Source organism: Phascolarctos cinereus, unplaced genomic scaffold (genome assembly GCF_003287225.1).
Source record: "Phascolarctos cinereus isolate Bilbo 61053 unplaced genomic scaffold, phaCin_HiC Scaffold_2;HRSCAF=192, whole genome shotgun sequence".
NCBI classification, from domain to species: Eukaryota; Metazoa; Chordata; class Mammalia; order Diprotodontia; family Phascolarctidae; genus Phascolarctos; species Phascolarctos cinereus.
Window position 1 is genome coordinate 358421774 of NW_027555625.1, and position 13064 is coordinate 358434837.

At 38.5% G+C, this 13064-nt stretch overlaps 1 pseudogene; it reads right to left on the reverse strand.

Moving 5' to 3' along the window:
* Positions 1-1766: 1766 nt before the first annotated feature.
* LOC144454072 (cofilin-2 pseudogene) lies at positions 1767-3142 on the reverse strand (annotated as a pseudogene).
* Positions 3143-13064: the final 9922 nt, after the last annotated feature.

A 13064-nucleotide genomic window follows, 5' to 3' on the forward strand; every position in this document is an offset into this window, starting at 1 on the left:
AGAAAACCCCTGAAGCTTGGGACAGTACACCCTCAACAATGGAAGCAGAGCCCTACCCTAACAAAGGGTTAAAAAGTCAAGTAATTAGCTGGGAAAATGAGCAAACAGCAGAAAAAACCTCAGACTATAGAAACTTACTTTGGTGACAAGGAAGATCAAAACATACACTTAGAAGAAGACAACAAAGTCAAAGTTCCTACATCCAAAGCCTCCAAGAAAAATATGAATTGGTCTCAGGCCATGGAAGAGCTCAAAAAGGATTTTGAAAATCAAGTAAGAGAAGCAGAGGAAAATGTGGGAAGAGAAATGAGAGTGATGCAAGAAAATCATGAAAAATGAGTCAACAGTTTGCTAAAGGAGACCCAAAACAATACTGAAGAAAATAACACCTTAAAAAACAGACTAACTCAAATGGTAAAGAGGTCTAAAAAGCCAATGAGTAGAAGAATACCTTAAAAAGCAGAATTGGCCAAATGGAAAAGGAGATCCAAAAGCTCACCAAAGAATATAATTCCTTAAAAATTAGAATGGAGGGGCAGCTAGGTGGCGCAGTGGATAGAACATTGGCCCTGGAGTCAGGAGGACCTAAGTTCAAATCTGGCCTCAGACACATAACACTCACTAGCTGTGTGACCCTGGACAAGTCACTTAACTCCCTTGCCTAACCCCCCCCCCCAAATTAGAATGGAGCAAATGGAAGCTAATGACTCTATAATAAATCAAGAAATTAAAAAAACAAACCAAAAGAATGAAAAAAAAAATAGGAGACAGTGTGAAATATCTCATTGGAAAAACAACTAACCTGGAAAATAGATACAGGAGAGATAATTTAAAAATTATTGGACTATCTGAGAGCCATGATTAAAAAAAAAAGATAATTTCAAGAAATTATCAAAGAAAACTGCCCTGATATTCTAGAACCAGAGGGTAAAATAGAAATTGAAAGAATCTACTGATCACCTCCTGAAAGAGATCCCAAAATCAAAACCGCCAGGAATATTATGGCCAAATTCCAGAGTTCCCAGGTCAAGGAGAAAATATTGCAAGCAGCCAGAGAGAAACATTTCAGGTATTGTGGAAACACAATCAGGATAACACAAGTTTTAGCAGCTTCTACATTAAAGGACTGGAGGGCTTGGAATATGATATTCTGGAGGTCAAAGGAGCTAGGATTAAAACCAAGAATCACCTACCCAGCAAACCTGAGTGTAATCAATGAGGAGGAAAAAATTGATATTCAAGGATGTAGAGGAATTTAATGCATTCTTGAGAAAAAAACAAGAGCTAAATAGAAAAACTGACTTCCGAAAGCAGGACTCAGGAGAAGCATGAAAAGGTAAACAGGAAAGAGAAATCACAAGGGCCTCATTAAAGTTGGACTATTTACATTCCTACGTGGAAAGATGATATTTGTAACTCATGAGATCTTTCTCATTATTAGGGTAGTTGGAGGGCATATATATATATATATATATCTATCTATATATATATATAGATAGATATATATATGTCTATATATATATCTATATAGATATATATAGATATATATATAGACAGAGGGCACAGGGTGAGTTGAATATGAAGTGATGATATCTAAAAAATAAAGTTAAGGGGTGAGAGAGGAATGTATTGGGAGAAGTAGGAAGGAAGAGGTAGAATGGGGTAAATTATCTCACATAAAAGAGGCAAGGAAAAGCTTTTCTTTTTCTTTTTCTTTTTTTCTGTAATAAGCCACAAGTTTTATTGCAATTGCAATTGGCCAATGTTGTGGGGGTGGGGAGTTTGTTCTCAAAAAACAATGTTCCATTTAAGGCTCTTTTCATACAAAAATTGCCATTACAACATTATCACAATATCTTTAGTGCTACAAGACTCACATGGGAAACACTTAACTCCTACTCCTGTAGTGTACATTCACCAGAAAATGAAAAGATATTAGCAGCTAGTTCATTCAGGAAAGTATGTAGATAACGGGAATGAACACTGAGGTACTACAGGAAGTATAATAATTTGATAATAGTTTTGACAACTTAATTGGCATTCCTTTTCGAAGGGTACAACCTTATTACATAAAAGTGCATCCAATTCATAGTTACATATATAAATATATATACACATACATGTGTGTGTATATGTATGGGTGTGCGTATGCTGCCGTGTCACGATAGGCATGTCAGAGGCAGGTTAGGTGTACCAACCACAAGGACTTCAGGAACTGCAATCAAGTGCAACTCTAAGGAATACTGAATGAAGTTTAGCATCTGACCAGTGGATCATAATTTCAAGGCATTTGATTAGCTTAACCCTTTGCAGTTCTCTAAGTTATTCATATTGACTATCATATTCATGTTAGTTCTGCAAGGGATGCATATAACGCCATTTGTTTTGGCTAAAATGTGATATGAAGGCATTTCTGTGGTTCTACATATAACTGCCAGGATGAGATAGTCTAATGGCAATCACTGGTAGGCTGCTTAAATTATTGACTTCTCCTTTGTGTTTTCTGGGAAGGTATGGTAAGGGACAAAAGCCTAACGCTATTCCAACTGACGGAGCTGCAGAAATGGAAGCTACTTCCGGATGGTCCTTCACTGTCATTTTATAAAGGTCTTCCTTCAAGTGAAACTACTACATTGCCTCCCAATTTCTCTCCAAGCATTGAACAATCCTTAATATCATCCAAGCCATTTACTTTCCACTCGTGTTTAATACCTGTAAATTTCTTTTTAATGACATCTTTAGAACTAGCATAAATCATCTTGCTTTTTAAAGGTGCACATTCAGGAGTCCAAAATACGAAAACTACATCTTCTTTCTTTTGTCTCATACATGGCATCATACAAAGCATATAGGCAATCATTCAGAGGTAGCAACTTCACAAAAGATGTGTAGAGCTCCTCTACAGTATCACCAATGTCACCCACCAAGATCTGCTTTGCTTCCTCTACAATTATTTGGGTTTTTTTTTGTTATCACTTAAACAGAAGAGAACTGCTTTCTTTCTTTCTTTTTTTAATCTCCTCTTGTGTAGAAGATTTTCTTACTTTCATGTCATTAAAAACTTTGATAATTTCATCATTCACAGTTACTCCAGAGGCCATGGTTCCTGGGATGGAAAAGGCTTTGGTGGTGGATCCTCATATAAGATGCACTAGAGGAGGAGAAGAGGAGAGAGGAAGAAAAAGCTTTTACAATGAAGGGAAAGAGGGGGGAGGTGAGAGGGAATGAATGAACCTTACTCTCATCAGAATTGGCTTAAGGAAGGAATAACATACACATTCAATTGGGTATGGAAATCCATCTTACCCTATAGGAAAGTAGTGGGGAAAGGGATGGGAGCTGCGATAGACCGGAGGGCAGATCGGGGGAGGGGGTAATCAGAAACAAACACGTTTAAGGAGAGACAGGGTGAAAGGAGAGAGAATAGAATAAAAGGGGGAGGATAGGATGGAGGGAAATATAGTTAGTCTTTCACATGACTTATGGAAATGTTTTGCATGACTACACATATATAACCTATATCAAATTGCTTGCATTCTCAATGAGGGTGGGTGGGGAGGGAGGAAGGGAGAGAATTTGGAACTCAAAGCTTTTAAAACAAATATTAAAAATTGTTTTTAAGGGGCAGCTAGGTGACACAGTGGATAGAGCTCTGGCCTTGGAGTCAAGAGGACCTGAGTTCAAATCTGGCATCAGACATTTGACACTTACTAGATGTGTGACCCTGGGCAAGTCACTTAACCCCAATTGCCTCACTGCAAATATACATATATTTACATGTAACTGGGAAATAAGATACACAGGCAATGGGGTATAGAAATCTATCTTACTCTACAGGAAAATAGAAGGGGAAGGGATTAAGAGAAGGGGGGTGATAGAAAGGAGGGCAGATTGGGGGAAGGGGTATTCAGAATTCATGCTATCTTGGGGTTGGGGGAGCAGAGAGATGGGGAGAAAATTTGGAGCTAAAAATCTTGTGGAAGTGAATGTTGAAGACTAAAAATAAATTAATTAAAAAAAATAAAGTGAGAGGAATGATAGAGGTCAGTATGGTCTAGTCACAGCTGTGCCTGTCTAGAGAAATTCTGACCAACTTCTACCTTAATATACAAAGAAATTCTTCTTCCTTCTCTGTGCCTGGAGAAAACATGGAAGAGATTTTTTTTGTGTGTTTAAAAAAATTTTTTTTAATGTAAATAGTATTTTATTTTTTCCAATTACATGTAAAGATAGTTTTCAACATTCATTTTTTATAAGATTTTGAGTTCCAAATTTGTCTTCCCTCTCCCAAGACATCAAGCTATTATAGGCAATCATGTTAAACATATTTCCACATTAGTCATGTTGTCAAAGAAGAAATAGAGCAAAAGGTAAAAAGCACACAAAAAGTGAGAATAACATGCTTTGGTCTGCATCCAGACTCCATCAGTTCTTTGGACGTGGATAGCATTTTCTATCATGAGTCTTTTGGAATATCCTTGGATCATTGTACTGCTGAGAAGACCTAAGTTTATCATAGCTGATCATCGCACAATGTTGCTGTTACTGCATACAATGTTTTCCTGGTTCTGCTCACTTCACTCAGCCTCAGTTCACATAAGTCTTTCCAGGTTTTTCTGAAATCCACCTGCTCATCATTTCTTATAGCATAATAGTATCCAATTACATTCATATACCACAACTTGAGAACTCAATAAAAAAACCCAAAACTCAGTGGCTAAGATTATTAAGTAAATATGCTGATGGTTTCATAACAGATCTTTCCTCATTCTTTAGAGTAATGAGTAAAAATATTTTCTAAAACATAAGTATTGAATACACACTCCCCCATTAGGTCAGATAGGAACTCTGTATCATATAAACCCATAAATTCTTTCTTTCTTTCTTTCTTTCTTTCTTTCTTTCTTTTTTTTTTTTAAAAAAGAGGAATATATTTCTTTCAAATGCATCTAGAATATTCACAAAATTTATATGTTCTAGAGTATATAGAAATTAAGGATTAATTCAGAAAAGCATAAATTACAGGCACTATATGTATTATAATTCAATAAAAAGAGCTAATTAAGTAGGAAAACATTTAATCCATATCTATATGGAAACCATAAAATAAAAGCACATAATGACTGTTTTAAGGAATAAATCAGAGTAACAATAATAGATTATATTAAGGAGAATAAAAATATTAACATATCAAAATTTTGGAGATGTACTCAAAATAATGCTCAACTGTATGTTCTTGGTTAATCAAAAACCATGGCAGAGATTAAAGGACCTCTTTGACAGAGGTCAAAAAACTACATCCCAGAAAATGAGTGATTTTTTCAAGTGTGCACATCAAATAAGTGAAGGGTCCAGGATGCAGAGTCACCGAATCCTGGGATTAGAAGGGACCTTCAAGGTTACTGGGGCTAACTCATAAATGAAGAAGAGTTCCATTTATGATTTCCACAACAAATGGTCATCTGGGCCTCTCCCTCAACACTTCCAGGGAGGGGGAATACCTTGTCCCTTAGGCAGTACATTTGCTTTTGAGACAGTTTTCATAGTTTGAATTTTTCCCTCCACATCAGTCCCCAAAATCTGTCTTTGTTTTAGTTTCCCTACCTTTGACCCACTGTTTTTAGTTTTGCCCTCTGGAGCCAAGTGGAACAAACTGAATCCCTTTTCTATAAGACAGCCCTTTAAAAACCATATTGTGATCCTATCCTCCCCCACAACTCCATACCATTGGTGATTCCCCCAATCCCAAGCCTTATCTGTTCTAGGCTAGATGTTTCCTTCAACTGACCTTGGGATGGATGGGATGTTGCTTAGTTCTTTCACCAGACTCTCTGTCTGGAGGACGGCAGAGATCTACAAAAACAAATAAATGAAGCTTATTTTGGGTTTGTTTGATTCTTTTTCAACACCTGCTCTCACTGGCCTCCTCCCTGCCAGTCCAATGCTCAAGGCCCTTCCCTCATGTGACAAACCACCAGACTCGGCCTTCCCAGATGTCTTGGTGTCCCAAACCCTTCCTTTCTCCTCCCCCATTATATCTGCAGCGCTAGTGTGACAATCTAATTTGCCAAAAATGGTATTAATGACAGGGGGATTTTTTCCTCCGCCTACCTACTTTACTTGAGTATGGTCCTAGTGACAGAGATTGCATCTATTTTCCAAGGACCAAAGATCGACAAGTTCAGAAAGACCTGTCAATCACAGGCTGGGCACTAGATAATGAATTCTTTGGCTATGCCTTGGCTATCCATTTTACACACACACACACACACACACACACACACACACACACACACACACACACACACACACTAGGCCTCAGTCCTGTGCATTCCTTCTGCCTCTGCAGAGCGGAAGGAAAAAAAGGGATTCCCTACCTCTGGATCTATGTTATTAAGTTAATTGTTTTGGTGCTGTAAATCACAGGACCACAGACTTAGAGGTAGCTGGGACTTTAGAGAATATCTAGTCTATCTAGTCCTTAAAGGCTAACTAGGTTAACTCATAACTAAAAAGAAATCCCCTCTATGTTGTCCCCGCCCATCTTAATAATACAAATGAAGAAACTGAAGCTCAGAGAAGTGGTGACTTGCCCAAGGTCACACAGGCAGTAAACATCAAAAGCAGAATTGAAATCCAGGTCCTCTAGTGACAGAACTAATGTTCTTTTCACCATAACATAATGCCTCTTACTCAGTTTTGCAAGGGCATAAAGTATAGGAAAGGGAATCATGAGATAACAGAGGGTGGCAATAAATTGTGGAGGGCTTTGGATGACCAGGCATCAATAGGGAGCTGCTGAAAATTTTGGGATGATGGGCCGTATAATAGATGTTATTCTTATTATTAATAATGGTGATTATTAAAATGTTGGGGGGAAGGGAAAATTGAGACCCTAATACATTTTTCTGGACAATAGGATAATCAAGACAGAAGGGGGGGCCATCTAGTATGATTAATTCATTTTATAGATGAAGAAACTGAGGCTCATTTAAGTTATTTGGAATACCTCAAGTCCCAAGAGTAATAAGTAGCAGAACTGAGGTTTTTTTAAACTGTGGGCTGTTTTCACTGTATCATACTCTGGGTCCTTTTTGAGAGGTAATTTGGAAGTGGATTTGTAGACCTGGGTAATCTTGTTACCTGGAAAACCCAAATGAGGGAAGAGTTACCCACTAGGCCTAATAGCTTTCCCCGTTCTAGAAATGCTACTCCTTCACCTTCCCTGGGGTGATAACTCTAACAGTGATGACAGGTCTCTGACATTGCCCAAAGAGATGGGATCCAGTGCAGTGATTGCTCATACAGAGAATTACTTTTTAGGGTCCATGAAGGAAACCTGAGCAGCTGATAAGAGGCGTGCCTGTCAATTTCTAGCATCACTCTATCTGGACCCAAATTGGACTTTCCACTTAATGATGCTTTAAGCTCTTCCAACCCTTGGTCTGAATTTTCCCTTTTTTGTTATTTTGTTGCTTTTCCTGTGATCATTTCCAATTTCTCCGCATCTGTCAGAAAACAAGACTGGAATGGATTCCACGCTGTTAAAAAAAAAAAAGAAAAAGAAAAAAAAAGGACTTTATTGGTCCCAGGGGCAGTAAGTAGAAATATTTATTCTTCAATCTTTCAAGCCTTTATCCTGGGTGGTGCACACAAGTGTTAGGTTTCTTTTTTAACAAAATCAATAACAGTGCCATATTGGAGGTTCGTACTGAATTTGTGGTTCACTCTGATGCCACTGTCCTTTTTTGATCTCCTTGTGCCTGACCGACTCTATTTGTCAGCTCAGGCACTGGAGCAGGATTCAGGAGATTTGAGTTCAAGTCTTGATTCTACACAGAGTGACCCTAGGCAAAGTCACTTCACCTTTGCCTCAAACACCTTCTCTGCTTAGATCAAGTCAAGTCTAAGGTTCTTTCTGATGTTCTTTAGTCCTAAATCATTTCCCTTCTCTAGACTTGGTTTTCCAGCCACAAAATCATGGAGTTGGACTAGACGTTCTTCAGACTCCTTTCAGATCTAATATTCTACGTTCTATTTTGTTCTCATCCCTTTTGGACTTTAAACAACTCAATAAAAACATATTTGGTGCCTTCTTTGTCCTATAACCTGCTCTGAGTATTGGGGGTAGAAAGATAAAAGACAGCACAGTTCTTGCCTTCCAAGAGATCACAAGGCAACATGGGTTAGGAGTGGGTACAGCTTGTACACCAATAAGTGTGATACAAGGCAGAATATGAGGTGGATGGAGTGTTGGTGTGCAGAGGAGAGACTCAGCCAAAGTGCTTTGGCAATATTAGAAGAAGCGGAATCACTTTCACTTGCAGGGTCAGGGTCGGCTTCATAGAGGACAAGGTGATACTTGAACTTGGCTTTGAAGGAAAAAAGGGATCAGGGATTTGTTCTAGGGGCCAGGAGTAGGGAACCTCCGGCCTCGAGGCCACAACGTGGCCTTCTAGGTCCTCAAGTTCAGCCCTTTGACTAAATCCAAACTTCACAGAACAAATCCCCTTAATAAAAGGATTTGTTCTGTTAAACTTGGACTCAGACAAAGAGCCATACCCAAGGACCTAGAAGGCCACTGTTGTGGCCTCGAGGCCAAAGGCTCCCCATCCCTGTAACTAGTCTAACATTCATGCATTTTAAGGCTAGCATCAAAACAAAACTGGGAGGTAGATGCTATTGTTATACATATTTTGTTCAAAGCCCTTCATTACCCACCTCCCTCTTATCCCCCTCCCTGCAACTTTCTGGTCTTCTTACACCTTAATCCCCACCACATGCTCTTCAGTCCAATGGTCTTTTTCTGTTCATCCAATGAGACTGTCCATCTCCAGATGCTGAACATTTCCACTGGCTCTCGCATGCCTGCAGTGGTCTCCTTCCTCATCTCTGTTTCCTGGTTTCCTTTAAGTTCCACTTCTCTACACCTTCTACAAGATCATCTTTTCTCATCTATTTTCCCTCTGCTGATAATTTCTGTTTTTATCTAGATAGTATGGGGCTTATTTCTACGTAGTTGTTGCCACATTGACCCCCTTAATTAGACTGTGAGGTCTTGCTCTTATGAGCAAGGACTGTCTTTTACTTTTCTTTGTATTGCCAGAACTTAGCACAGTGCCTGGCATGTGATAGGTGCCTAACAAATGCACATGACTGACTGAGATGAGGAAACTGAGGCTGAGAGGTGAAGTGTATGAGGGGGGATTTGAACTCAGGTCATCCTGACTCCAAGCCCAGCACTCTTGCAAGTTGCATAAGAGACAGAATGTGCAGAAGAGCAGAGACAGGAGACCTAAAGCCTGATTGGGACTCACAGTTTCTCCAACGTGTCCAGATCGCGCTGACATTTTTTCCCAGTGTTTTTTTAAGATGACTTCACTTTTTCGCGAGGCTCCCCAAAGAAGCTTTCAATTCTAGCCAAAACATGGCATACTGCTAGAACCAACTTGCTGGGCTCCTTGGGCTCTCTCCTGGGACATTGGGTTGGGCAGTGGTTATGGCTGGACCCCTTCTTATATGGGAAAATGATACCAGCCTATCCTGTTCATGGGGGCTATTATGCAGGACAGAAGCAAATTTTGTTCTAGCAGGAGAAAAATGAAAGATTCCTGAGATTTAAATATAATGTGTTTGTGTGTTTCTGTGTATGTGGTGGGGTTTTATGTGAGTATGTGTGGTGATGTTGTTCAAGAAAGTTTATCCAACATTCAAGCTTGATAATTTCTCAGAATGTAACAACACTGTAGCATCTTTTAAAAACTTGGACCTTTTAAAGTTCCAGCCCCACCCTTCCCAGTGTTTTATGGGCCCATCTGAGCTATGTTTTCTTCCCCTAACTTGTTTCCTTTGAAAGAAAAAAACCCAACAAAAACAACAAAAACATGTGGAAGTCAGCTAGGGTAGGAGGATCCTTCCCCATCTACGCTCTTGGCAGTCAGTCCAGCCCTTTTCCCCACTAATCCTGTCTTCTCCTTTCTAATCTCAACCCTATTCTCTTCTCTGTTCAGCCCCCTTAATCCTCTGCAGTCCCCCCAAAGCTGTGTAGGCTATGAGCCCCAGGAGGACACAGGAGGATTCTGATACACAATTTGCTCTTCTCTCTTGGCCCTGGGCCCTGGGTCCTGGCACAACACAATCTCCACGGCTTTGGCTGATTCCAAATGCACTTTGCTACCACAACATTTGATATAAAGCCAGTCAAGGCCAAAAAAGCATTTTTATTTTTATACTCTATCTACCCCCCACATCCCTAGAGGCATATATATGCACTTGTGTTTATTAGAAGGCTAAGCCCATAGGAAATTAAATTTTTTTTTCTCTTTTTATTTTTTTAAATTTTAAATCTCTATTTTTTCCCAATTTTTAAAACATTTTTATTTAAAGTTTTGAGTTTGAAATTCTATCCCTCCCTCCTCCCTCCCTGAGACAGTAAGCAATTAGATATAGGTTATACACGTGCAACTATGTAAAACATTTCCATTTTAGTGATTTGTGTAAGACTCGAATAAAAGAAAAAATGCAAGAGAGAAAGAAAGTGAAAAATAGCATGATTCAGTCTGTATTAAAAAGATTATCACCTATTTCTCTGAGGCAGATAGTATGCCTCCATCATTAGTCCTTGGGGATTGTCTTGGATCATTATATTGCTGAGAAGAGCTAAGTTATTCACGGTTCTCCATCAAACAATATTGCTGTTACTGTGTACGACGTTTTCCTCATTCTGTTCACTTTATTATGCATCAGTTCATGTAAGTCTTTCCAGGTTTTTCTGAAATTATTCTACTCGTCATTTCTTGTAGCACAATAATATTCCATTACAATCATATACCATAGCTTGTTTAACCATTTCCCAATTTATGGGCATCCCTTTGATTTCCAATTCTTAACCACCACAAAAAGAGCTGCTATAAATATTTTTGTACAAATAGGTCCTTTTCCCTTTTTTGGATGTCTTTGGGATATAGACCTAGCAGTGGCATTGCTGGATCAAGGTATGCACAGTTTTATAGTCTTTTGGGTATAGTTCCAAATTGCTCTCCAGAATGGTTGGATCAGTTCACGATAGTGAATAGAATCAGTTCACAATAGTCCACCAATAGTGCATTAGTATTCCAGTTTTCCTGCATCCCTTCCAGCATCCAAGATTTTCCTTTTTTGTCCTATTAGGTACTATAATAGGTATGAGGTGATACCTCAGAGTTGTTTTAATTTGCATTTCTTTGATCGATTGTTATTTAGAGCATTTTTTCACATGATTATAGATAGCTTTGGTTTCTTTGTCTGCAAACTGCCTGTTCATATCCTTTGACCATTTATCAATTGGGGAATGACTGGCATTTTTATAAATTTGACTCAGTTCTCTATATTTTTGAGAAATAAGGCCTTTATCAGAGATAAATCCACCCTCCCCCCCAGTTTTCTGCTTTCCTTATAATTTTGGTTGCATTGGTTTTGTTTGTGTAAAAACTTTTTAATTTTATATAATCAGAATTATGTATTTTACATTTTGTAATGCTGTGTATATCTTCTTTGGTCCTAAATTTTTCCCTTATCCAGAAATCTTATAATTCAACTATTCTATGCTCTTTTAATTTGCTTATGGTATCACTCTTTACGTGTAAATCACATACCTGTTTTGACCTTATCTTGGTATATGGTGTGAGATGTTGGTTTATACATAGTTTTTGCCATACTGCTTTCTAGTTTTTATTTCAAAAGCTTGGCTCTTTAGGTTTATCATATACTAGATTACTATGGTCATTTACTATAATGCAATTTATATCTAATCTATTCCACTGATCCACCACTCTATTTCTTATCCAGTACCAGTTGTTTCGATAATCACTTTATAATACAGTTTGAGATCTGGTATGGCTGGACCACTTTCTTTCACATTTTAAAAACTGATTCCCTTGATATCCTTGAGCTTTTCTTCTTCCAGATGAATTTTGTTATTATTTTTTCTAGCTCTATAAGATATATTTTTTGATAGTTTGATTGGTATGGCACTGAATAAATAAATTGATTTAGGTAGAATTGTCATTTTTATTATATTGTCTCAGCCTACCCATGAGCACTTAACCCTGTTTGCTTCAGTTTCCTCATTTGCAAAAATGAGCTGGAGAAGGAAATGACAAATTACTCCAGTATCTATGCCAAGAAAACCCCCAATGGGGCCATGAAGAGTTAGACAAGACTGAAAATGACTGAACAACAACAAAATGACCATGTGAGGGATTATTGACCTCAGAAAAGGCAAGTGATCCAGATGGTCAGAGATATAGATGGGATTCAAATCTAGGTTTTCTGACTCCAAGTCCAGAGGTCTTTGCATTATACTATATGCATACCTGAGGCAGCTAGGTGGTACAATGGATAGAGCACTGGAGCTGGAGTCTATCTAGCACACGAGGTAAGACAAAGTAAAATAAAACAAGGCCCACTATTTACTGCCTGTGTGAAGAAGGAGGAGTCACTTACTTTCTCTGGGACTCAGTTTACTCATTATTAAATGAAGGGTTTGGTCCCTTCTAGGGCTAAATCCATTCTAATCTACGCGTAGATAAATAGAACAGCAACAATAGTAGCTAGCACTTAAAAGTTTACAAAGAGCTTTGTGCATATTATTATTATTTCATCTGATTCTCAAATGGTATTTTTATCTGATTTTAAGGATAAGGAAACTGAGGTAGGCAGAGATTAAGTAACTAGACAAGGGCCACACTACTAGTGTGTGTGAAGCAGAATTTGAACTCAGAACTCCAGCTCTAGCGCTCTATTCTTTGTGCTACCTGGTGTGTAGCATTTAACTTCTGAAGTTATTAAAGTTTAAAATAGCATTAAGATTTTGGGACACTCTGTTTTATATAACCTAGTTACGTTACAATTGAGGCATGATACAAGGCGGTGCCTGTCACTTTAGCAATAGGAATAGTTAGCACTTATATAGTGCTTTAAGGTTTTCAAGGACAGCTAGGTGGCACGGTAGATAGAGCGCCAGGCTTGGAGTCAGGAAGACCTGAGTTCAAATCTGGCCTCAGATGCTTACTAGCTGTGTGACC